Source organism: Chrysemys picta, chromosome 1 (assembly GCF_011386835.1).
Source record: "Chrysemys picta bellii isolate R12L10 chromosome 1, ASM1138683v2, whole genome shotgun sequence".
NCBI lineage: Eukaryota > Metazoa > Chordata > Testudines > Emydidae > Chrysemys > Chrysemys picta.
In genome coordinates, this window is record NC_088791.1 from 225,484,266 (window position 1) to 225,510,442 (window position 26,177).

The 26,177-nt window shown below is 46.4% G+C and overlaps 1 long non-coding RNA gene across 1 annotated transcript; it reads right to left on the reverse strand.

Annotated features, from left to right (window-relative positions):
• Positions 1-293: 293 nt before the first annotated feature.
• On the reverse strand, positions 294-15,566 carry LOC135980755 (uncharacterized). Its single transcript, XR_010597655.1, has 3 exons — positions 13,810-15,566; positions 2,236-2,884; positions 294-1,869 (listed from the first exon to the last, which is right to left on the reverse strand). It is a non-coding gene; the product is annotated as an uncharacterized LOC135980755 (long non-coding RNA).
• Positions 15,567-26,177: the final 10,611 nt, after the last annotated feature.

Consider the following 26,177-nt stretch of genomic DNA (forward strand, 5'->3'; position numbering starts at 1 on the left):
CCTTCCTAGTGACCTCCAGTGGCAACCCCCTTCCTTGTACGGGGAGCTCCTGCCACTTCCCCCTCAGTGCCCCTGACAGCTGTTCCACCTCCAATCCACAGCTCAAGTTCTCAGACCCCTCTCCTCCAGCCCCATGCAGGTTGGGTAGGGAGGGGACTGTAGCGGGGGGGGGGGGGCAGGAGGGATTCTGGCAGCAGTGAAGTGGGATGTGGGGAGGTTGAGACCTTTCCCCAAGTCACCCCAGCCACTAATGCTGAAGCCGCAGGATGGCAGCCCTGGTGAATGGGACGGATCGGCAGCCCCTGCTGACTAGGGTTACCATACGTCCGTTTTTTCCCGGACATGTCCTGCTTTTCGGCAATCAAACCCCCGTCCGGGGGGAATTGCCGAAAAGCCAAACATGTCCGGGAAAATGCTGGCCGGGTACTTCCTCTCCCGCGGCTGCTCTGCTCCGCTCCTCCCCTCTCAGACTTTAAGAGCCGAGCTGCCCGAGCCAGCGCTACTTGCTTCGGGCAGCACCCCCCCTTCCTCCAGACCCCGAGCCGCCGGCCAGGCACTTCCCTTCCCGGGCTCCAGCTGAGCTGCTCCGCTCCTCCCCTCTCAGACTTTAAGAGCCGAGCTGCACGAGCCAGCGCTACCGGGTGGGCGCTTCCCCTCCCGTGCTCCAGCTGCGCTGGGGAAGGGCCGGCCGGGGGGCGCAGGGTCTGGGGGCTGCACGGCAAACCGTGAAGCCGGTAGCGCTGTGGCAGCCCTCTCCCCATGGCTGGGAGTGGGAGGGAGGAGGGGGCGGAGTTAGGGCGGGGAAGGAGCGGAGTTGGGGCGGGGCTAGGGGTGGGAAAATGGGCGGGGCCAGGGCCCGTGGAGGGTCCTCTTTTTTTATTTATTAGACATGGTAACCCTACTGCTGACTGAATCCTCCTGTTCTCTCCAGAACGGGTCCAGCCTTGCCAGCAGCAGGGCAAGCGTCCCCTGCCCATGTGCCTCAGCCCTGCCTGGTCAGACGCCATCACCCGTCAGTCCTTGGCCTCCCAGGCTGCCAGTGATGGGAGCAACTCTGGGTGGTGGCTCGGGTGACACAGACACCAGACCACTAGGAATTGGGTGCGGCCCTGTGGGACAGGAGAGTCTCGCAGAGGGCACTTGGGGGACTCTCCTGCCCTTCCCAAGAGCGATAGCACCCTGTCCTAAGAACATAAGTCTGGGATGAGGCAAAGCTTGTCATTAATTAGCCTGGCTAAAGAGCTGGCTGGAGCTGCTCCGGGGACAAGCTGGCTCGCTCCTGCTCATGGAGGTGAATTCATCTCCCTTCCCAGGAGCACCTGCTCTCCCTTTCATTCCCCACCAGGCTTCTTGTGCCAGGCCAGCGAATGGCCACAGGATGGGAATGAGGCCTGGGCCGCGCCCCAATCTCCTGAGTCTAATGCAGCTGCTCACCTTGTCCCCCATCAGCTGCTGGGTTTCCCCCAGGAGGGAGTAGGTGACAGGGAGAGAGAGACACACACACACATTTGTCCTTCTGGTTGCAGGGCTTGTGTCCTTCCAATCCCATTGGTGGCTGCACAGTGGGCAGAGTCCTCGCTGCGTGCCCGGCCCAACAGAATTGCAGGGCGTGGTGTGGAACACAGAAAGAGATAGAGAGACTCATCCTCCAGCCGGGGTCAATCTGAGAGAAATTGGCTGGGGTCCCAGTCTCACTCTTCTAGCGGGTGCCATTTCCCAGCTGGGTTCCTTACTCCTCTGGTGCAGCAGCAGCTGGTAGAGCCGGTAAACCCCCTCCCTGGCCTGCCGGCTGATGTCCTTGGCTGGGTCACTGACGGACAGAGCTAGCTGTGCCATGTGGTGACCCATCCTGGGGAATTCCGCTGAGTTCTAATGGATGGGAGAGGGAGAGGGGACTCCATCAGCATTTTCCTGTCAGCTCCCAGTCCCCCCCGGGCCAGGACTCTCCTTCCCCTCAGCCCCTCTGCAGGGCCCTCCATGAGGACTTGCTTCCCCAGCTGCTCCAGGATGACAGGGAGGCATGAACCTGGAGCACAGTCCCCTTAAAAGCCCAGAGTCACCACTTAACTAGGACAAGAAGAACTTGACTCAAGCCAGGCTCACTCTCTGCTCTGACTCTGCCTCCCCAAGAGGAACACTCCTAACCCACAGCCCCTGCAGCAGCAGATCCTACAGCCCGTCGGAGCCAGATCACCTACGCCTGGAGTCAGGAAGCTGGGGTCAGAGGTCACTTACGTCAAACTCAGGGAGGGTGATGGTGAATCTGAGCAGGGCAGTGCTGCTCTTAACGGCCCTGGCTCTCTCTCGCGGCACCGTGGACACGATCTAGTAGTTAATGTGCTGTGGGGAAAGGAGGCATTGCACTGACTGCCCTGACCAAGGATGCCCACTTGGGGCCCGGCTAGGAGGACAGACTGGAAAATGGATCTAAGAGTGAAGGTAAAATTGTCCCCACCTCTCTCATCGGGCTCACCTCCAAGATGTACTGGAGCCTGTCGGTGTCTGGGGACTCTGCCAGCAGGTTCCCCAGCATGGCATCCAGGAGGTCTGGCAAGACCCTAGGCAGATCCTGAAAGCAAGGGAGAGCCATGGGTCAGAGTTAGGGAAAGTGGGGCTACACCTGCCACAGGATGGGAAGTGGGGTCTCTGGGAAACACTGGTGAGACCCCCAAACACATATCCTGGCCTCTCTCATTCACATCCCACTGCAGGCAATTAGCAAGGACTCATGGCAGGATGACAGCTGGCTCTTCAATCCATGACTTTAGCATGATCTACCTGCACTTGGGTGGTGTCCTTCTCCATGCCCAGGGTGAAGACGGCGTGCAGGGCAGCTCGGAGGAGGTGGGTCTCCAGCTCTGGCTCCACGGCAGGTGTCATAGTGCTGGCAAGAGAGAGGAGCCGGTATTAGACTGTGCAGTGCGGGGATGGGACTGGCACCAACACGCAGGTGAAACTGCAGGGAAATAGGCACAGGCTGGCGAGAATGGAAACTGAGGCACCGAGCCAGGGAATGACAAGGCCAAGGTTTCTCAGACAGACAGTGGCAGGGCAGGAATAGCCCCTGTTCCCTGGACCCTGCTGCCCCTCCTGTATCTGATCCTGGGAGTGAGCCTCTCCCCAAAGCCGTTGCAATGTTACTGGAGTGAAAAGAACAGCCCAGCCAGGAGAGAGTGACCCTTCCCCGCACCTCTGCCAGAGGAGCCACCCTTGGGCGGTGACCTGGGAGTGGGAGGGGCAGTGACTCCCAGCCCTGCGCCTGAGTTTCCTATTGACCTGTTGTGACCAAGCGGTTCTGGCGGAACCCAACTGAGAGTGCCAACTCAGGACAAATTGCTCAAATAGGGCAGTTACAGCCCAAGGCTGGGGTTCTTTCCACCTCTAAGGCAAACCAAACCAGCCAGACTAAGAGGACTTCGGTCTCACCCCACTGGCTAACCGCAAGTCTCACAAGCAATCTCCTTAGACACTCCAGTTTCCCAGTATTACCACCAGTGCCACTCGTTATGGGGACAAATGGTTATGAAAACCAATACCCCAGTAAAAGAAAAAGGTTCTCCTGATCCCAAAGGACCAAGCCCCAGACCCAGGTCAATATACAAATCAGATCTTACCCACAAATCACGCTGTTGCCAATCCTTTAGAATCTAAAATCTAAAGGTTTATTCATAAAAGGAAAAGGATAGAGATGAGAGTTAGAATTGGTTAAATGGAATCAATTACATACAGTAATGGCAAAGTTCTTGGTTCAGGCTTGCAGCAGGGATGGAATAAACTGCAGGTTCAAATCAAGTCTCTGGGATACATCCCCCGCTGGGATGGGTCCTCAGTCCTTTGTTCAAAGCTTCAGCTTGTAGCAAAGTTCCTCCAGAGGTATGAAGCAGGATTGAAGACAAGATGGAGATCAGGCATCAGCCTTATATAGTCTTTTCCAGGTGTAAGAACACCTCCTTGTTCTTAAATTACAGCAACATGGAGTCTGGAGTCACATGGGCCAGTCCCTGCATACTTTGCTGAGTTACAAGGCGTATCTGCCTTCTCTCAATGGGTCCATTGTATAGCTGATGGTCCTTAATGGGCCATCAAGCAGACTAGGCAGAGCTAATCTCAGCTTGTCTGGGATGTCACCCAGAAGCATAGCATAAATTTGCCATACAGACAGTATAGAGCCAATATTCATAACTTCGACTACAAAACTGATACATACATATAGACAGCATAATCATAACCAGTAAACCATAACCTTGTCCTAGACACCCCATTTGACCCCCTTTATACAAGATTTGGGTGCCACTACAGGACTTTGGTTGCAACAATGATCTATATGGTCCCAGTTTATGTCAATAACGTCACACCCCCAACGCAAAATTGATGCAGGAAGGGATGACACAAACATCACTGACTGCATCCCAAGAGCTCCCCATCCTGGGTTCTGTCTCACTACAGCTAGTGTTGGGTTAGAAGCCGTACCAGTGTATAACAGAAATGGTTTATCAAAATCATGTTCAACCACATGATTGAACCTCTTTACAAACTCAAGGTAACACTTAGTTAGAACAATAGTGGATTGGATCTGCTCTGGCAGCATGGTTCCTGTATGTGCCATGTGATCTTGCCAAGAGCTAAAGAAAACCGCTACTTTATCCATACAAGCTCGGGCCAATGTTTGGAACCCAATTAACATCGAATAAATGCAGATATTAATGTTCTTCATAGTCCAGGAATCTTGGCATTTAGCCATGAAAGCAATATGGTAGTGTGCCTCAGTCTTCCTTTTCATACAGCACATTAGGTCTGGACTGTCCTTTCCCCTGTGAAAAGTTCCCATATTGTTTATATGCATGAACTGTGAAACACCAGTGTAACAAGGCCTTGTAACAGAACGTGTGTTCTTATGTATTCCTTTTAACATGTTCAAGGGATTCTCCAAAAGATTAGGTACATTGTATATTTTTACAGTTTGTGGCAATAGCAACACATTAATTACAAAATCTAGCAATAACAACAAGTTCATTGCAAGTGTCCATCTACAGTCATGTTTGTCATGCCACCCCTTTGGCTCAATACCATTGGAGTTTGGGCATTTTAGGGTTAACCTGTGGCTTCCCTTTGCAAAATTCAGTTTTCTCTTTCCTCCTTGTCCTGCAGGATCAAACCCTGATTTCTCTTGCTTAACAGAATTCACTGGCTGATGGGGTGGGCCCTCTTTGCTAACAGCTATTAGCAAGTCCTTCCTTTCCCCGCCAGGCAAGTAATTTGCACTACCCCAGACCAGAGCCAGTCCACCAGTTTTCATATTCGTAACTGCTATCATCTCCAAGGCTGGACTCTGTCTTAAAGAGATACCACACAAATCCAAAGAGTCTGCGGGTGAGAGTTTGCTTCCTCTCCCCCGCATCCTCAAGCATTTAGCCATAAAACTGCTCTGCTCTGACACATCAGTAACCAAATCTGTCCTCAAACCCTGAAGCACAAACTGCTCATTTAAAGAATCAGAAAGGAGACATTCCTGTTCCAACACCATTGTCTCCCCAACAAGTTGGCCCCACACAGCCACTTGGTTATAGGGATGCCTCAATTCCTTAACAACTTTTACTTCCTCTGAGACCTTCTCAAAGCTACCCACACTGGATCTTTTACAAGGAAAGTTAGTGGATCCCTTCACAACAGACAATTTTTGGCTGCTAGGAACTGAAACTTCCTTGATTAAATCACTCTCACACCCTTCAATTGCAGGGAACTGCTTGCACCGAGTACCATGAGGATTCCTTTCTCCAGGAGCTTTTCTAAGCAGCAATTCACCCCTCACAGAAATTCTGCCCTTACCCTCTTCACCTAGGGCTTGCTCTAAAGGCACACTTTCCTGAGCAACAACAGACTCTGTCTGGGTCTTACTTACATTCAGGATCACCTTTGGCCCATCAGGCAGATCTCTACACAATCCCCTTTCAGGCGAACCCATAGACTTCCTAGATAAAAGGTTAGAAATACTTCCCTTCTCTTTGCCACACACAAGCTTAGGAATTTTTTCCTTTTTGCTACAAGTTGTTAAACTGTCGGTAGGTAACACAACCAAATTACCTTTCTGCTCTCCTTGGGCCCTGGCTAGGGCATCACCCTGATCAGACAGAGTTGTTACACCCTTCTCCAACCACACATGAGCAACAGGCAAAATACAAGCACCAGAATTGTTTGGTCTCTGGGATTTTGCTAAGCCACTAACTGGATGCAACCTAGTTATGGGGCCATTCTCCCCAGCAGATGCAAACTTAGGACCATTCCCTTCCTGGGCTTTAGTTGAATCCAGAACCAACTCTGAGACAACTAAATTACTCTCAACCATCACAGGCCGAAAGGCTCCTTCTGTCTGCTCCACAGACAAAAAAGAGTTGGAGACGCATTTTCCTTTACTAGACATACTGTTTGGGATTTCATTTCCCTTGTCCCAGCACACCGGGCTGTTCACAGACAACTGCTTGGAGACTGGGGTAGCTTCCTCCATAGGCAAGTCAATACCCCTGACAGACACAGGCACGTTTCCTTCACTGTCACTATTCTTCGCACCGGAAACAGATAAGGTATAGGGACACTCATCTTCCACTCTCCTTGCCTTCCCAAACTGCTGACTAGATAAAGCCATCAGCTCACAAGACTGCCTAGGCTCATCCAAAATCTCCTTGTTCTCCTCTCCCTTCGCTTGATCTAATTCCAGATTTACTCCTGAGACATTAGATAGACATTCAGAAACTTCATTCACAGCCAAACAGCTACTTTCCAAAGACAAACTTTTGGAGAAACCCTCCATAGGCACAACCTTAGGATCAATCCTCTCTTGTGCCTGGTTTGTATTAACTTGACTGACCATAGCTTTAATATCATTTCCAATCATAATATCCTTAGGGATTATGTCTTTTACTCCCACAACCATGGTGCCCTCCAATCCCTTCCATTTCAGGTGGATTTTAGCCAAAGGCACCCTGACAAAATACTTAGATAAGGCTACAACAGTTACATCTTCACCTGGCAAATAATCTTCCTTCCTGACAAGACTTGCTTTAACCAGAGTAATATCTGCTGCGGTGTCCCTCCATGCCATACACCTCACTCCATTCACTTCTGCACTGCTAATAAACTCTGCATTATTTCCCCCATATTTAGCTTTAATGTGAGTTTTAAGGTCAAATCCTTCAGAGACAACAGAAACAGCATTTGCACACAGGGCACCAATGCTGGGCTCTGTGTGGCTTGCCTGTGAGTTTACAACAACAGGGTTAGCATTGGCCGTGGCATTTGGGGTTGCTGGTTTTGGGCTGCCCTTCAGTGTCGGGCAGTCTGGTCTCATGTGGCCCAGCATACCACAGCGATAGCATGTAACCTGCTGGGGATGTGAGTTCCTACCCTCCGGGCCCCCTTGAACTCCTTTAGAAGAGTCAGGTTTATTTTTAAATCCTTCCCTCCTCTTGAACTGGGGAGAATGGTGATCAGTTTTCCCCGGGGTTTTACACCCTTCTCGAGCCCTGTTTTGGGTATGGGCATCCGCAATCTCTGCTGCCCGTAGGACTGACTCAGGGTCCCTGTCACACACAGCTGCTCTCACATTGTCAGGCACAATGTCTAAGAACTGTTCCAAAGTTATTAAATCCAGCAGTTTTTCAAAACTCCCATGAACCTTGGCTCCCATAACCCACTTTTTAACAAAACCCATCAGCTTATGAGCACATTCTACAAAAGTACAATCCTTAGGCATTTTAAACTCTCTAAACTTAACTCTGTAAGATTCAGGAGTAACCTTGAACCGCCTTAACACAGAATCCTTAAACCGCTCATAATTTAATGCTTCTTGTTCCCCCAAGTCATTAAACACCTCCCTGGCTTTTCCAGTCAGTCTGGTTAGCAGGACAGGCATTCGCTGACCCTCAGGGATCTGGTACAGATTGCAGAGGCGTTCAAAGGTAGACAAAAACTCCTCTATATCCTCAGTATCGTTGTAAATGGGACACATCCTTTCCCAGTTTTTCTCATGGTGGGGGGGAAGTGGAGTACCAGGTGGGGATGACTTTCTCCGCTCTTCCATTACTTGGAGCTGAAGTCTGGCCGTCTCCTGTTCCATCTTGTGAGTCTCCTGTTCCATCCTGTGAGTCTCCTGCTCAGCAGCGAGCAGCTCCAGACGTCCCTTACGAGCTCTCTCTTCTCTCTCATCAGCCTCCTTCTTTCTTTGATCTGCTTCTTTCTCTCTCTCAGCAGCCTCTTTCTCTCTCTGAGCAGCCTCTTTCTCTCTCTCAGCAGCCTCTTTCTCTCTCTCTCTTTCTAACTCTGCTACTTTTTGCTTCTCCAGCAATCGAAGATCTGCTAGCTTCTGTTCATGCTCAAATTGCAGTTGACTTGTCACCCTTTGCATTCTAATTTTTTCTGCCTCTTCTGCAGCCTCAGGTAAGGGCTGTGCTCTTGCCCCCTGATCACTGGCTATTAACAGATTTCTCAGTTCTTCTTTTGTAGCTTTCTTTCTAAAGCTTATCCTCTTTTCTGAACACAAATTTTCCAGGGCTTTTTTGCCAAGTCCCTCATATGCTCTTTGCTCAGCCATTGCAGCAGCTCTTTAACCAACAAAACTCTCAATCCCAAAATTCAAATTTGGATAACGTGGGGTTCTGACCCAAAGCTTAATTGACCTGGTTCTGTGGATCCTGCCGACTACGCCACTGTGACCAAGCGGTTCTGGCGGAACCCAACTGAGAGTGCCAACTCAGGACAAATTGCTCAAATAGGGCAGTTACAGCCCAAGGCTGGGGTTCTTTCCACCTCTAAGGCAAACCAAACCAGCCAGACTAAGAGGACTTCGGTCTCACCCCACTGGCTAACCGCAAGTCTCACAAGCAATCTCCTTAGACACTCCAGTTTCCCAGTATTACCACCAGTGCCACTCGTTATGGGGACAAATGGTTATGAAAACCAATACCCCAGTAAAAGAAAAAGGTTCTCCTGATCCCAAAGGACCAAGCCCCAGACCCAGGTCAATATACAAATCAGATCTTACCCACAAATCACGCTGTTGCCAATCCTTTAGAATCTAAAATCTAAAGGTTTATTCATAAAAGGAAAAGGATAGAGATGAGAGTTAGAATTGGTTAAATGGAATCAATTACATACAGTAATGGCAAAGTTCTTGGTTCAGGCTTGCAGCAGGGATGGAATAAACTGCAGGTTCAAATCAAGTCTCTGGGATACATCCCCCGCTGGGATGGGTCCTCAGTCCTTTGTTCAAAGCTTCAGCTTGTAGCAAAGTTCCTCCAGAGGTATGAAGCAGGATTGAAGACAAGATGGAGATCAGGCATCAGCCTTATATAGTCTTTTCCAGGTGTAAGAACACCTCCTTGTTCTTAAATTACAGCAACATGGAGTCTGGAGTCACATGGGCCAGTCCCTGCATACTTTGCTGAGTTACAAGGCGTATCTGCCTTCTCTCAATGGGTCCATTGTATAGCTGATGGTCCTTAATGGGCCATCAAGCAGACTAGGCAGAGCTAATCTCAGCTTGTCTGGGATGTCACCCAGAAGCATAGCATAAATTTGCCATACAGACAGTATAGAGCCAATATTCATAACTTCGACTACAAAACTGATACATACATATAGACAGCATAATCATAACCAGTAAACCATAACCTTGTCCTAGACACCCCATTTGACCCCCTTTATACAAGATTTGGGTGCCACTACAGGACTTTGGTTGCAACAATGATCTATATGGTCCCAGTTTATGTCAATAACGTCACACCTGTGGGACTTTGGGTAAGTTGCTCCCCGCTCTAGGCTCTGTCCCCAGCAGTCAAATGGGGATTTCATACTTTCCCACTATTGGAAAGTGCTGGGAGAATCCCCCAGCAAAAGCTGCTCTGACAGTGCTAAGCAGCATCTGACCATTAGAGGTCGGAGCGCACTGCCCAGGAGAAGGAGTGTTTGGTTCTGGGCTGTTGGAGTACGGGCTTGCAACCATCTGTGCACACATATTATACTAATTGCATCTAGACCACATCTCCCTAGTTTGTTTGTGAGAATGTCCTTATTAACACCAAGATGGATCACATCTACTGTTTACTTCACTAGGCCCGTAACCCTGCCAAAGAAGGAGCTAGGATTGGTTTGGAATGATTTGTTCTTGACAAGTCCATGCTCACTAGTCCTAAGAACCAAATTGTCCTGTAGGTGCTGACAAACTGATTGTTTAATAAGGGGTTCCAGTATCTTTCCAGGTATGTTAATGGATGGGAAGACGTTCTTTTTCAGGGATCTCTGACGAGAACTGGGGCACAGCACTTAGTTTGTTGAGGCCATAAAATGGAGACAGGCACCTCTTCTCTTCTCCCAGCACCCCAGATACCTAAAAGGGTGGGACTCACATCCCTCAATGGGCTTAAAAAAGACAATGGTTACAATGTGGCCCCAACCATTTCTGGTTTCTGCAGACTAGATGTTTTAGCAAAGTTTAGAATTCCTTGGTGCTCAACACCGTGAAACTCCCCTTTCTCCTTCACAAAGGGCTTTAACGCCCCTTATCTCACCCAGGCTCTCGACTGCCCAAAGTTGGAGAATTGTCCCTGTTCCCACTGCAGAGCACCCCCCACGACACACACACAGAGTCCTCCTGGTGGTGGGAGGGGAACAGAGGAAAGGACAGAAGACTTAAGAGATGAAGAGAAAGGAGGAAGGGATGGAGGAAAAGGTAAAACAAAAAGAACAAACCCTAATGTCCCCAGTGATTCTAAGGGACAAAATCCCAGGTGAGGAATAAAATTCGACCACCTTAAGCTAGTGTTTTCCATGCTTAGAATTCAGCTGGCGCCAGATGCATCAGACTGAACAGGTTCCAAACCTCTCGGAGGCTCTTACCTTCTAAACAGGGACGTCTGTTTTCTAGTAAAATCAGGAAAAAGAAAAGAGAAAACTCAAAAGAGGTTCCTCCTGGCGCTCATGTACATGAACCTAAATACTCTCTCAGTCCTCAAAGAGAGACCTCGAGAAGGAGACTTGCTGAAGCAAAGCTACAGGGGACTCTGAGGTTTCCCTGGCCCTGCGCCCCTGTCCTGCCTGGCTGATGTCAGCATCTCTCTGTGAGATCACCACCTCCCCAGCACCTTTGACCAATAGGCGGAGGTCCTGCAAAAGGCCTTTGTGATGTCACTGCCACACCCACTCCTCCCCTGCAGTGTTAATGTCCTGCCACAGGGCAGACACTTTGGAGGTTTGAGCTACACAAAGAGGAGATACTTAGATCTCAAAAATTAGATAAGATGTTTCAGTCTGAGCTAAGTAGGTGCTGCTTTTAACAATTGCAACATAATAAAATACAAATAAAATAGACTATTTCAGCCATTCTATTATGTCCTAATCTGATCTGAGTAAACAGGATAGGACACCTCATCTTATGCACTGCTCCTAGTGACACTCTCCAATAGATCCCCATTCTCCACCTGCCGGGAGGTAAATAGGGCGGATTGTTATCCCTACTTGAAAGAGGGAGAAGCTGAGGCTGAGAAAGGAGAATTGACTTGTCTTAGGTCACACAGCCAGTCCGTGGCAGAGTTGGGAATAGGACCCAAGAGCCCTGATTTTCAAACTAACCATCGGATCTTGAATTTCAGACATTGAATGACCTGAATAAAGTGCTCTCAAGTGAGTTCCAGACCAGCAAGAGTTCATAGTAATTATTCAGCAAGTATTTTAGGAGAACTGGAATGTTAGAGAAAATAATGAACTGCAGAGACGCAGCAAAATTTGTCGAACATATGACTGGTTATGACTATTTACTTGGTCTTAAAAGAAAACAACAGGGACCTGAGTCTCCTCCCTGTCAATAACCCCCTGCTCAGCCAATCAGGGTAGAGACCGAGGGGCGGGAGGATGAGGGTTCTCACCAGAGAGCCCAAAGGATGGCCCAGGTCACCGCTGAGGATCACTGTCTGAGCACTATTTCAGCCCCACATTTTTCGGTGGACCTCCCACAATGGGAGTTGTAGAGCAACCCCCATGACACACACACACCCCTCCTGGTGGTGGGAGGGGAACAGGGAAAGGACAAAAGAAGTAAGAGATGAAAAGAAAGGAGGGAGGGATAGAGGAAAAGGTAAAAGAAAAAGGACAAACCTTAATGTCCCCAGAGATTCTAAGGGACAAAATCCCAGGTGGGGAATAAAATTTGGCCACCTTAAGCTAGTGTTTTCCATGCCTAAAATTCAGCTGGAGCCAGATGCAGCAGACTGAACAGGTTCCAAACCTCTCGGAGGCTCTTACCTTCTAAACAGGGACGTCAGATTTCTAATGAAATCAGGAAAAAGAAAGGAGAAAACTCAAAAGAGGTTCCTCCTGGTGCTCACATACACGAACCCAAATACTCTCTCAGACCTCAAAGAGAGATCTCGAGAGGAGACTTGCTGAAGCAAAGCCACAGGGGTCTCTGAGGTTTCCTTGGCCCTGCGCCCCTGTCCTGCCTGGCTGATGTCAGCATCCCTCTGTGAGGTCACCACCTCCCCTGCACCTTTGGCCAATAGGCCGAGGTCCTGCAAAAGGCCTTTGTGATGTCACTGCCACACCCACCCCTCCCCTGCAGTGTTAATGTCCTGCCACAGGGCAGACACTTTGGAGGTTTGAGCTACTCTCTGGGGATCACCCCGCTCAATGAGTGTTCATTCTAGGAAGCAAGCCGGCTAGACAGTAAAACATCACAAGCTGCTCCCAATGCTACACTCGGTTTCTCAGAAATGAGTAGACTTTATGGCCAGAAGAGACAGTTAGAGCATCTAATCTGACCCCCTGCATATCACAGGCCTCCTGTCTATCACAATAGCTACTTTTGGGGCAAACACATTCCGGAAAGGCATCTAGTCTTTATTAATGACATCAAGAGATGGAGAATCCACCACTTTCCTTGGTAGCTTCTTCCTGTGTTCAATCATCCTCGCTGTTGAATATTTGTGCCTTATTTGTCATAGGAATTTGTCTCTTTTCACCTTCCAGCCATTGGGTCTTGTTCTGCCTTTCTCTGCTAGACTAGAGAGCCCTTTAATCCCCAGTATTTTCTCTCCATTAAGGCACATCAACACTTCAATGAAGTCCCCTTCAATCTTCTTTTGATAAGCTAAACAGGTTGAGCTCTTTCAATAGCTCACTAGAAGGCATTTTTCTCCAGCCCTCAGAACATTTGGTGGCTCTTTGCTGCCCCAGCTCCAATTTCTAGGACCATCTTTTTCAAAGGAGGACACCAACACTGGAGGCAGTATTCCAATAGCAGTCTCACTGCTGCTGTGTCACCTCCCTATCCTACTCACGGCTCTGCTCCTTCGTCTAATGATGGCTTTAGCCCTGTTCACCACAGCATCACACTGGGAGCTCATGTTGAGTGGCTTCTCCACTCTGGCCCCTAAATCCTTTTCAGAGTCACTGCTTTCCTGGATACACGTCCCCATTCTGGAGGTGTGGCCGGCGTGCCTTGTTGCCACGCATAGGACCTTGCATTGGGCTCTGCTCAAACTTGTTTTCTTTGAATGGGTCCAGCTGGCCGAATGAGCCAGATCGCTCTGTATCACTGCCCTCTCCCCATCAGGAATTACCACTCTGCTTGTATTTTGTCACCCCCCAATCTTATCCGCAGTGATTGTATGTTTTCTCCCAATTCATTGATAACAATTATTTTAAAAAATTAGTCCTTGAGAGCTTCTTCAGACCCTTAGTACCCAGGACCTGCTCCCCACATCACAGTGAGAAATGCTGTCCAGCCCTGCTGGTACATAGGGGATAAGCACAGAACAAACGTACCTTTAGGAGCTGTGTTGTCCATAGGCTCTGAACAACATGTGGGGGTCAGCAGATTACAAACGCACGACAGACCTGTAGTGTAGACAGGTCCCAACTGTGTCTCGGTTTCCCACCATGTAAAATGGGGAGAACAAACAAAACCTTGATTAGCTCCATTTGATAGCTGGGGAAACCGAGGCACCCAGCGGTGCAGAGACTCGCTCATGGTCCCAAAGCCAGGAATAGAAAACAGTAGATCTGATAGCCAGGCCTGGGACCTAACCCTGGTTTTCCTGGCCTTGCTGCTCTAAGTTTAGTCACAGCCTCCATGTCTTTTCCCCCGTGTCCCTTAACCCCACGTCACTGCAGAAGAGAGATTTTCTGGTAGCCAGCTGGCTCTCCTGCATGTGGATGTCGTTCCAAAAGACATGCTCTGGCTCAGTCCCATGCTATGGTTGGCTGAAGGAACCACTTGGTCACATTCTAGGCCCTGAGTTATACAGGAGGGGCGACTAGATGCACATAATGGTCCTTTCTGACCTGAACCTCTATCAATCGCTACATTTTCTGCTGCTAGGAAGAGAACTCTGGACCTATTTTCTCTCATTCACTTTTAGTCGGAATAATTTCAATCCAGGCCAAAGGATTTCCTCTTCCATTGTGTCTTCAGCACCTTTGCGAGCAACCAGTTACTGTTACCCACAGGTTTCCAGTTTCAACCTGTCCCAGGGTGAGATGGCCAGGAAAGGGGTTGGAGCTCAACTGCACCTGGCCCAGGTGATGCAGCTCCCTAGGGTGAAGGGAATAAGTGTGGGGGTCACGTGACAAGACGCAGCCTGTGATTAGGACCCAGGCCTGCTGAGAGATAGAAGGGCAGCCTGTGCTCAGCCAGGAGAGAGACCCCAAGGGAAGCAGGCATGGGAGGGGCTTGGAGAGTCCTTTAAAGGTCAGGGACAAGCTGGGAAGGGGCCAGGTTGAGCACTAAGGACCAGGCCCTAGGAGGGAAAGACAGGGCAGTTTAGGAGATGGGGCAGATAGTCCAGTTGGTTTCGGCTCCCAGGACCAGACACCCAGAGGTGAAGGTGATTGTCGGGGCTTCTGTCCTTCTTCCCCAGTGTAGATTTGATAGTGGAGAAGACTGATGCCGTAAGGGGGAAGTGAGTTACCCCAAGGTCACCCAGTGAGTTTATATCACGAATGCATACTCGGAAGGATCCAATAGAAACATGGATTTTCCAGTCTCTTCTTTCTAGGAGTCCCCAGGGCTAAGGTAAAACCCCTGCTGCCCCTCCCCATTCTGCTCACCTCCAAGATGTGCTGGAGTTTGTCTGTGCTGGGGGGTGCTGTCAGCAGGATCGAGAGCTCGTCATCCATGTTCTCGGCGCAGGCCTTGCTCAGAGCCTGCCAGCGGAGGGAGACCAGGGGTCAGGAGCCTGCATTAGCACCCGTGTGCCATTGATCAGGAGCTGGCTGAGGTAAGTGCCGCCTGGCTGGAGCTCGCACCCAGAAACCCTGCCCCAGGTTGGAACCCCCTCCCACACCCAAATTCCCTCCCAGACCTCACACCCGGCACCCCAACCCCCTGCCCCAGGTCGGAATCCCCTCCTGTACCCTAATCCCTCCCAGACCCCACACCCCCACCCGTAGGGTTACCATACGTCCGGATTTTCCCGGACATGTCCGGCTTTTGGGGGCTCAAATCCCCGTCCGGGGGGAAATCCCCAAAAGCCGGGCATGTCCGGGAAAATCGGGAGGTCAGCCGGCCCGCGGGGAGCCGGTCAGCCGGGCCGGCGGGGAGCCGGGCCGGCGGGGAGCCGGGTCGGCCGGGCCCGCAGGGAGCCGGGTCGGCCGGGCCCGCGGGGAGCCGGGCCGGCGGGGAGCCGGGTCGGCCGGGCCCGCGGGGAGCTGGGTCGGCCGGGCCCGCGGGGAGCCGGGCCCGCGGGGAGCCGGGCCGGCGGGGAGCCGGGTCCGCCAGGCCCGCGGGGAGCCGGGTCAGCCGGGCCCGCGGGGAGCCGGTCAGCTGGGCCGGCGGGGAGCCGGGCCCGCGGGGGGCCGGGAGCCGGGGGGGTGCGCCGGGCCGCCGGGGGCCGGCAGTGCTGGGCGGGCCGGGGGTGGTCGGCCGGGGCCGGCACCCCAGGGCCCGAGCTGACCCAGGCTGGAAACGCCGGGGGGCCAGCCTGGGCCGCGCCTCCTCCCCCCACACCCCCCCTTACCTGCTTCAGGCTTCCTGCGAATCAAATATTCGCGGGAAGCAGGGGAGGGGACGGAGACTTTGGGGAGGGGGCGGGGTTGGGCGGGGCTGGGGGCGGGGCTGGGGGCGGGGCCGTGGAGTGTCCTCCATTTGGAGGCACAAAATATGGTAACCCTACCCTGAACTAAACTGTTGGTTCATTTGGAAAGAAATTTCTGAGCTCTGGAGCAACCCTAAGGCCTAACCCTGAACCCCAATTCTTAGCCTCAATTCCCTTTGTGACAGGGTGAGCTGACCCTTTTAAGAGAGTTTGGGCTCTGTCTTCCTTGTGCCTGATTTTCCTCCCAGGGCATGTGACTGAGAACCAGGGCTTTCTGGGGAAAATATATGTTCAGCCTGTCAGTATGAAGGAGAACTACTGTATAAGGAGAAGCAGCGCTATATGCCTAATGATAGAGGTCTAGCTGCTGAAGGGAAGCTGGTGGGGGGAACTGGAGGGACAGCAGTTCATTGCTATGTTGTAAGCAGTTTATTATGAGAGACTAAATACATATTTTAAATTTGCTTGGTTTATTTTAGCCTTTGAATTTTGAAATGGTTTTACTCCTGATTTTTTGTAAATTGCAAGTTATGAGCAGATGACACATCTAAGTTGCCTACATTTTTAAGCTGCAATTTTTATTTTTATATTTATGCTTTGAATAAGTTTTTTTACAATTTTTTTTTTTTTTTTGGCCTGGGCTTTAATAATTGCTGGATTATAGCAAAGTTTTTTGTTGTATTCCATTTCTGCTTGGGGTGGGAGGGTTAGCTACTTGAGACTTTTGTAAGTTTACAGTTACACTTAACTTTGACAGATGGTTTTAGCTGTTTTATTTATTTATTTTTAACTGAGCACTAGAATTTATTTATTTATTTGTTTGTGCCTAAGTTACATTTGTACTAGTACATTTGGAAGCAATTAAGTCATATAGAAATCCTTATTTCTTTTGGTGATTTTAATTAAATTGTTTATAAACAATTTAAATTAGAGTTTGTTTGTTTGTTTGTTTAACTTGCTGCAGCCAGCACAATCCATTATTTACAGACACGTTTATTGGGAAGGGCCAATGTGTTTTTGTTTTTGTTTTTTTTTAGAATGGCCATAAAGTCTTTTTTGTGGGGGTGGGAAGAGGAAGCATTGTGGTGATAGTTGTCACCACCTGACCTTTCCTTAGCAGGCATGACTGCATCAAGTTATACTGCTATAATTGGTTTTTGTTATTAAACCAAGCATTTTTTCCCTCAACACTGACATTTAAAAAAAACACCTTATTACTTTAGCTACCCATGACTATTTAATTCTCTCTGAGCTCTACAGTGTTAATTTGTGGAAAAGCTTCTTTTAACTGCACATCTTTTTTTTAAAAAAAGAAAAAAATACTTATTTTAGTTTATAATTGTTTAATAAGACATTTTAAAGACATGACAAGCTATTAAATTTGGGACTGTTACTTTTCTATTTTATTGTTTAGAATAACATTTTTAGTCGACTTTTGGCAAGTTTAAGCTCTTTTTTTTTCTTTAAATAAACTTTGTATACTTTGCCTGCAAAGAGGTATTTACTAAATACAGTACTTGAAGGACGGCTGGTTTTTACTATGGATTTCTGCAAATAGTAACAAACATTTTTTTTCTTTACCTTTTAGGATTTTTTTTATTTAGAGGTGGTTTTTGTTTGTTTGTTTTTAAACTTGATTTTTATACTTTTAGTGTTTATTTGTAAACAAAATTTTGGCACATTTTGTTTGTAAGGTTTTAGCCACTAGAAATAATCCTTGTAAAACTGCTGCTTTGATTTGGGCTTTTTTTTTGCCTTAGGTTAAAAAAAAAAAACCCAAAAACCTAGATACAATTTTTTCTTTTATAGCTGCCAAATGGGTCCTATTTTTTAGTGGCATTTAACAGATTTTTGCCTTGCTTTGCCAAGCATTTTTTAAAATGGATTTATTTAATGCCACCTCTGGTGTTCCTTTTTATCCGGTTCCAGGCTCCCGCTAATAGTTCTCTGGGGAGTCCATAGGGTCCACCTTTAGATTTAACCCACTTCTTCAGCATGGTACTAACTTCGTATTTAAATTATTAAATCCTTTCAATGCCATTTCCCTTAATGCTAGCATGTAATTCTTACCGTGAGTGGGTATGTATGTTAGCTGCTTCAGATGAGCAGATCCGAGCCATGGCACCCACTATGTTGGCAGTTATCCAAGAACTCAGTTTGTCACCAGACTTGTTACTTCGGTTCCTTTATTTGGCATACAGCAAGGCTATGCTGAACTGATTAGACTCAAGCGTAGGGTGTGGGTATAGGACATAGTACACATTCAAAGTTAAATAACAATTTTTTTTTAAGATACATTTACACATATATTGCATTTACTATACACTGCATTACACTTTTTGGAATTGGCTTGGTTACTTTGTAGAAACCAATTCCTGTACAGCATGCTCTGTCTATGCACAACTTATTCTTTACCTCATCTTTACATTTCCAACTATCTTATCCATTCTTCTTTTGTCCATTATAAATGGTTCCCTGGGTGTTCCCCCTTATCTTCGCTAGCACAGACATTCTGTTTCCAGGCTGCTGATTCATTTTCCTCCCTAATCCTGTCTCCCCAAAGGCCTCACCCATGTCCAGTTACCCATGTCAAGCCAGGCCTACAAGTGGCTTGCTGGGGAGGCACCTGAATAGCCAGCATGACTCCCTGTGGGAGCCAAGGAAACAAATTTGGTCCAGGCTTGTTGGATCATTGACTGAAGGGGCCAGGGTGAAGGGTTAAAATGGCTATTACTAGAGAAAATTCTCAGGTCTCTACTTTGTATTTCTGATCTCTATTCTGAAAAATCATTTCACCCTGCGATGGACCCTGAGCATGTTCAGTGAAATCCTAGGATTTCTAAAATGGTGCCCTGGCGAAAAGGATCAGCAAAATCACAGCTCTGAGGTAAATAACAGTGAGCATGTGCAAGATTGGTAGCTACTGAGCATATGCAGTAAGTAGTAACAGAAAGGTCAGTTAGCTGAGCAGCTAAATGGTCAGAGCCCACTCAGACCAGACACAACTTGTTTTAAAGGTCAGAGATGCCAATCATAGCTCTGAGATCACGGTTGATGCTGAGCATGTGCAAAACATGTCTGTAGTGGGGCAGTTACCTGACTCCTGCGAGAAAGGCTAGACTGATTAGGGAAGCAGCCACAGCTGGGGCCACGCCCCAATCAGGCCACACTTGGCCCTGTTATACGGGCTCAGGGAGGAGCGGGGTTGCACTCTCTCTCTCTGTCCATAGAGAGAGAAGGACACGTGAGATAGAGTAGTGCTGGGGAAAGGCAAGAGGAGCTGGGGAGCTCCAGCTTGGTAAATCCCTAGGCTGCAGGCTCATCAGGGTAATCTGATTGCTGGCCGTAAGACATTTTGCTGACGTTGACCATCCACAGGCACTGCCCCCCGCAGCTCCCAGTGGTTGTGGTTCTCTGTTCCTGGCCAATGGGAGCTGTGGGAAGCGGCGCCTGCAGGCAAAGGGGCCGCAGGGACGTGCAGGCGCCACTTCCCACAGCTCCCATTGGCCAGGAACAGAGAACCACAACCACTGGGAGCTGTGGGGGGCAGTGCCTGTGGATGGTCAACGTCAGCAAAATGTCTCACGGCCTGCAATGAGATTACCCTGATGAGCTGCAAGTTGCTTACAATTGATTTATAGAATAAGCTTGACGTTTTTGATATAATTTTTAGTGTAGCATTGTTTAACATAGTATTTAATATGTGTATTCTTGGAATATGTGTGCGTGTGTGTTAACTGTACTTTACTTATGTAAACTCTAAAAGCAAATTTAAGATCTGTTGTCATCAAACTGGCCACTTGCAACAAATTGGTTCCCTTAGAATCATTTGAACTACATGCTATTGTAGTATGAAAGCTCTTTAACTTGCAATAAGGGATTTGTGTCTCAGGGATTTTCTGCTTTGTTTAAGATTTCTAAATCATATTGTAGTAGGGATTATTAGTCACTTAAATAAAAAGATACTTTGTTCTAGAGAGAATACTGCCTATGTCAATTACTTTATTGGAAGGTTATATCTGTGTCCTTTAGTGTTTCCTTAAAAACCCCAGGAACTTTTACCTCAGAAAGAACAGAGTAAGGAGACAATAGGCAGGTTCATAGAATCATAGAATATCAGGGTTGGAAGGGACCTCAAGAGGTCATCTAGTCCAACCCCCTGCTCAAAGCAGGACCAATTCCCAACTAAGTCATCCCAATCAGGGGTTTGTCAAGCCGGGCCTTAAAAACCTCCAAGGAAGGAGACTCCACCACCTCCCTAGGTAACGCATTCCAGTGCTTCACCACCCTCCTAGTGAAATAGTGTTTCCTAATATCCAACCTGGACCTCCCCCACTGCAACTTGAGACCATTGTTCCTTGTTCTGCCAGGTTATTATAGCAGTGCCACAAAATCCATTTTTCAGGATAACAGGCCCAATGTAGAAAGTACGGGACAAGTGAAGTAAGACTGAAGAGTGAAATGGATGGCTGCTTCAGTTATTAGGGAACTTCAGGCTGTTATTTAGGATGGACAGAGAATCAGGGCAACACTACATCCTTACAGTACCACCAAGAGAGGTGGTATAGTAACTCCTGATCAAGTCTGGAAAGGAACTGTCAAGAGCTCATAGAGGGGCCTGAGAAGACTGCTGAGCCCAGGGATAAAGCTGGTACACAGCAAAGGATTGAGTGGAAACTTTTTTCTCCATTGGCCTCTTCATTGATTTTTTGATGGGAAAAGACTTGGAGGTTTGGTCATGGGGCAATACCCCAGATCATCCATTCACCAGGGAGAGACTATTAAATGAGCCATAGGAAAATCACGAATTTGAAGCAATAGGTTTGCTTCCAGGTAGTGGCGTTCTGTGGTTATCACCTCTTCTATATATGGTACTATTTTCTTCTCCCCACTCCCTTTCTTTCTCCCCATTTTATAATTCAAGACATTGTTAAAAAATACCTATCACTCCACCCCTTTTCTTTCCCAAAACACCTCTGATTTTTCCCATTATTGCTCTGTCTTCCCTCACAAAACTATCCTGTCCCTATTCTATTTTCCCTTTCCCACTTTTCCCCCTTATTTCCTCCAAAAAATCTTTTTCATATCTTTTTTCTTTTTTTTTCTTCCATAAAATATAAATAACAGACTTTTTATGTGGCTTATGAGGAGCATGTTGGCAAATAGCAACAAGTCATTCATCTCCTTGGGTGGAGAGGCTTCCAATATTTCTTTACACATATCCAATCTGAATTTCCAGTTAATTACGCTAGTTTGCTTTCCAACCCACATTATCCCTAATATTTGGATTTTTCCACTTTCCATGGGTCCCTAAGATTCTATATGGTTTGCATGACCATTTCCTTCTTGGGGTCTTCCTTCTGCTTTTTCCCCTCAGCCAGTCATCACCACTTTCACCAAAATGAATTTCATTGTATTGCTATGCTGCTAAAAAAATATTTAAAGTCTTGTACTTACTGTTCACAACTTTCTAGTCTGGTGCAACCTGCAAATCACTATTTGCATGCGCAATCACCATAATTTTCTTTTCTTTTCTTCCTCACCTGGCCATCCTTTTACCCTTCTTCCTCTTTAATTTCCAAAGCACAAAACTAATAGAAAATACATACATCAGTTCCATTTCAAATGGCCTAGGGAACTTTTAGTGCCCACCAGGAGGGCCTGCTAGGTCCACACAGGCCTGTTAGTGAGAGAGATGCTGGTGCATACTAGAATTTACACCCCAACTGGTGCGTATTAGCACATCGTGTAGACCAGGCATTTGTAGTAACTATGTGTTGGAGATACTGTAATAGGTGTGCATGTATAAGTATAGTGTATTTGTTATTACACTTGATAGTGCCAGAACTAAAAAGTTTAAGAGGAGAAAGTTTCAGGGGCTTTACAGAGGCCTCCCAGCCACATTTGTGCTCAGAATCTTGTGACTACCCTCCCTCTTCGAACTGGAATCTTGGTACTGAGAAATACTGGTAATGATTAGCTAAGAATTGTAACATTCAAGGGAGTTCATCCTCATTAAGAGAAAGGTAGGAGGAATCTTTATTTAGTTAAGAGGACTGAGAAAAAGTGAAGCAGTAGATGGCAGAAAAGAAGGTCTCTGAAATATCAGCAGTTTCTAAAAGCTTGTTTAAAAACAAATCTGAGGGTTTGAAAAACTGGGGAAAAAAATCTAATCTGCAGCTTTCTGGAAAATCCTGAAGAAGCATGACTGCTCTATCAGCTTTTGCGGTACGCCTCATACGAGCCCTGAATCCCTATGAGAGGCAGAGGTGAAAAGAGTGGGACTGTTCTGATAACAAATTATCTGCCAAGAGAAGGAGATTTTGTACTGACAAAGCAAGTCTTTGGTGAAGGAGGAATAATCCCTACGATACTATTTTCCACTTAACTTGATATCCTACAACTATAAAATCTACATTTGCTGAGATTTTAAGCTGTCAGACAGATTTTTAGAACAGGTGACTACTGCAAATCTTGCTGACAGAGAGAGTAAGGAAATTGAGGCATATATTAATCTAAAGAAGACCTGAAGTAGTAGGCTCACTGTGCATTCAATTAACTTTATATTTCAAATACTATCCTTAAAATCATAATTTCAGAATGCATATGCTCATGTTCAGGCACACCACTCTCGTCTTCCTTTTTATTCTGTCCTTTCCAAATGAAATATTAGTGAAAGTTTAATTTCTACATTAGTTATGCAGCAGATGCACAGAGAAGGATAATTATGTGGCAGTTCACGTGGCTATATATACAGGACTGTGCCTATATTTTGCCCCCTTTTTCCCTTTGAAAGCCTTTTAACACACCTGCAAAGATTAGTATTTTTCTTTGTCTTGATAAAGCTCTACAGTTTAAAAGTTGGAAAATAGTGAATTTCAGAATGTTAGGCTAAGCCCCCAAATGTTTACTTTTTATTTGAATTTATTCCTGCTATCGGACAGATCCTGAGCTGGTATACATTGTCATCGCCCCATTCAAATCAATAGAGCTAAGACACTTTACACCAGCTGAAGATCTGATCCCTTCTATTTATTTCTGTTTTCTTACTTGCTGAATTCTTCCCTTTTCCTCCTACCTTGCTGCCCTACTCAGCTCTCTGATGGGCTGTGGATATTTGCCACAGAGAAGACTAAGTCCTTCTCTCCCACATCCTCCCAACTTAACTTTTGGATCTTCTCTTCTACTTTTAAAGCAGTTATTTGTAAACTCATCTTATTGTACCTTGCTCCTGCCTGTCCCCTGGAGCCTGCACTCAGGCATTCTTGATACTTGTGTTTTTTCCTGGTAGACACACATGCCTTATAGCATGTTGTACTGGGGAAGAAACAAGGGGTCAAGAACATCTGAGTGCAAGCTAAATGTAGCAGCAAATAAGGAGAGCAACAGCTGGGTCAAGGACTCAATTCATGATTCTGATGATAAGCCTGGAAAGTCCTAATCTGAAAGTTTGTGCCCTCACTTCTCACCACAACCTACTCTCAAACTGTGACAGCACTTGTCAGTGCTGGAGAACCTTGGGGAGACCACAGAATTATTGGAAGAGCAACAAATTTCACAGTTCAGGAGTCTGTACAGCCTCACAGGGGAAATTCAGACTAGAAATATTTCTCTTCTTGCAAACACACTTGAAAATGTTGCAATATTTCCAGTATTATTTACCATTTATAGACATTTTTAAGTGCTGGAAATGATGCATGACTAGTTTTGGCAGGATTTTGCTGTAAGTGCATGCTGTCTGAATAAGGCTTAATGCTGTGATATTTGGCTGCCTCTAAGTTACTGGAAAGCACTCATTTTTCATATTTGATACTAACCTAATTCCCGAGCCATTACTTATGCCAAAAAATGCTAACTATGGAAACCACAAGTGAAACACACCAGTATAATGATACTCTAAAAGTGACCATATTTGCAGGAACTATATTTCATGGTACTAGACACTCATTTTAATCATGCAAAAAAAAAAAAAACTCCTTCTGAACATGGCCTTGTGTTCTTTCTAGCTACTTGAGGTGTAGGGAAAGATTATCTGGTTTTTAAACTGGACATTATAAAGGCATGTGCTTTAAAAAGCTATGTTCATTATCCAGAGCTTATACTCATTTGTATTTTATATAAAATGGAGCATTACCTTGACGGAATAGATTTTTGTTGCTGCTGCTACTGAGTAGAGTTGAGCTTTAAGATTTGCAATCAATACAGGTTAATCCAAGTGGAAATCATTCTCACCTGTTAGTTACAAGCTGCACAAGATCAAGAAAGCAGGCTCAATTTGTGATGTAAAAAATGGTCCATAAATTATTAATGACTTTGTATCCAAGTCCTTAGTCTAAGTTCAGAGCACGGAACAATTTTGTCTCACTTGGCTCATTGGACAGGATTGTGGTACTTTAACACTCTGGGGATAAATGGCTTTGTCTGCACATTTGTGTATTTCTATCTCAGGCTATATTTGACTGTTCTGTCCAATTGATCTTTGCCTGCCTAAACTTCTGCGAATTAGAGTGGAAAATATTTCACCACATCAGCTCTGAAGACCAAAAGCGAACTAGAAAGCAAAACAGAATGGATTTAAATTCTGTATCCACCATTTAGCATTATATCACTATAGAAACTACTTTACAAAAAGGTTAACAAACTGACATAAGTCAGGAAATTCAGAGTTAACTCTTAGTCTGCAACTGGTTTTGGTGTGACACTCAGGCTGAAGTGACTTGCATCTTCCACCATTCGTAGTTCTAGCTTACAGGGCTCACAGAGCAGGAAGAAAAGCCATTTGACTTGGAAACCAAGAACTGTGTTTAGCTGAAACTCTGAAAGCGGAGTTACCTGTGTTATGAGCTTTGCTGTGGCTTTCAGCCTTCTCTGTTTTATTTAAGTTGAAAAGCAAGTATGAACACATTATTAATAAAGTCTAAGAAAGAATCTCCTGCAATTGGCTATCCATTCATTTCTCCTTATAAGGAATGAACCCACTCCTGAAGTCCAAATTCTAGAACCAGGATACTATTTATGTCAATTGTCCTCTTTGAGCAGCCTAACCTTCATCTTCTCTATATTTAATCAAGTCAGGTATGAAGCAGCTTTGAGGTACTGGGTTTATTTTCAGAGACATCAATCACCGAAAAGACAAATGCCTTTGGATAAAATTCTAACAAACTGTTGGTGATTTTCCAGGGGTCTGAAGCGAGAAGCCAGAAGACTCTTCCCAGAACATGAAGTACTATGCATTTTTTGCTGGAGACATTATGAAATCAGTACCACATTGTTTCTCTTTCAGTTTAAGCGATGAAGAGGCCTTTGTGCTGTTCCTAAATTGCAAATTAATGCAGATAGCTAAACATTAATATGCTGATTACACATTTGGTAGGTATAGTACTGTAATTTATTGTAATGTATTTTAATTTTCTGTAATGTAATTTTGTTACATATTCTTAACTAGCGTTACTTTGAAACCAGATGCCTGTTCAGCTTGTTATATGGGTCTGGAACATCCCTTGGATGACTAGCTTGGATTGAGCCATAGATAGCCAGATAAAGCAAGCTTTTACATCAAATGAAAATTTAGGGCTAGTTGGTGGCTGGCCTTGCACGGGTGGGCAAAGAGTGAGAGGGTATATTTCTTTTATGCTTCTGCAGATAGACAGTCCCAGTCCCAGACCTTGCATGTCTGAATCAGACCACTGAGGCATGAGTTAAGAAGTCAAGTCAAGACTATACCTTTGTTTGCTGCAGTTCCCCTCCCTGAAAAGCCATTAATTCCTATCAAGCACTGTAAAAAGTGAAGATTTATGGATGAAAAATTTGATGGAAGTGCTAATTATTATTACTTACCAAGCTACATTTTTATCCCTCATCAACTTTTCTATGCCTCCACTGTCTAAAATAATTTAAGCCAAAATTATTCTACTAATGAACTGCAACAAAATGAAAATTACACCTTCCAAACACTTAAGACCAGATCCTGCAAACACTTGAGTGTGAGTAGTCCCATTGACCTCAAGTTTGAACAAATAGATTGTGTGTATGTATTCACACAAATTACATCATTTCCCCTGATGTTCTGAACAGAGTTTCCCAACACAGTTAACAATA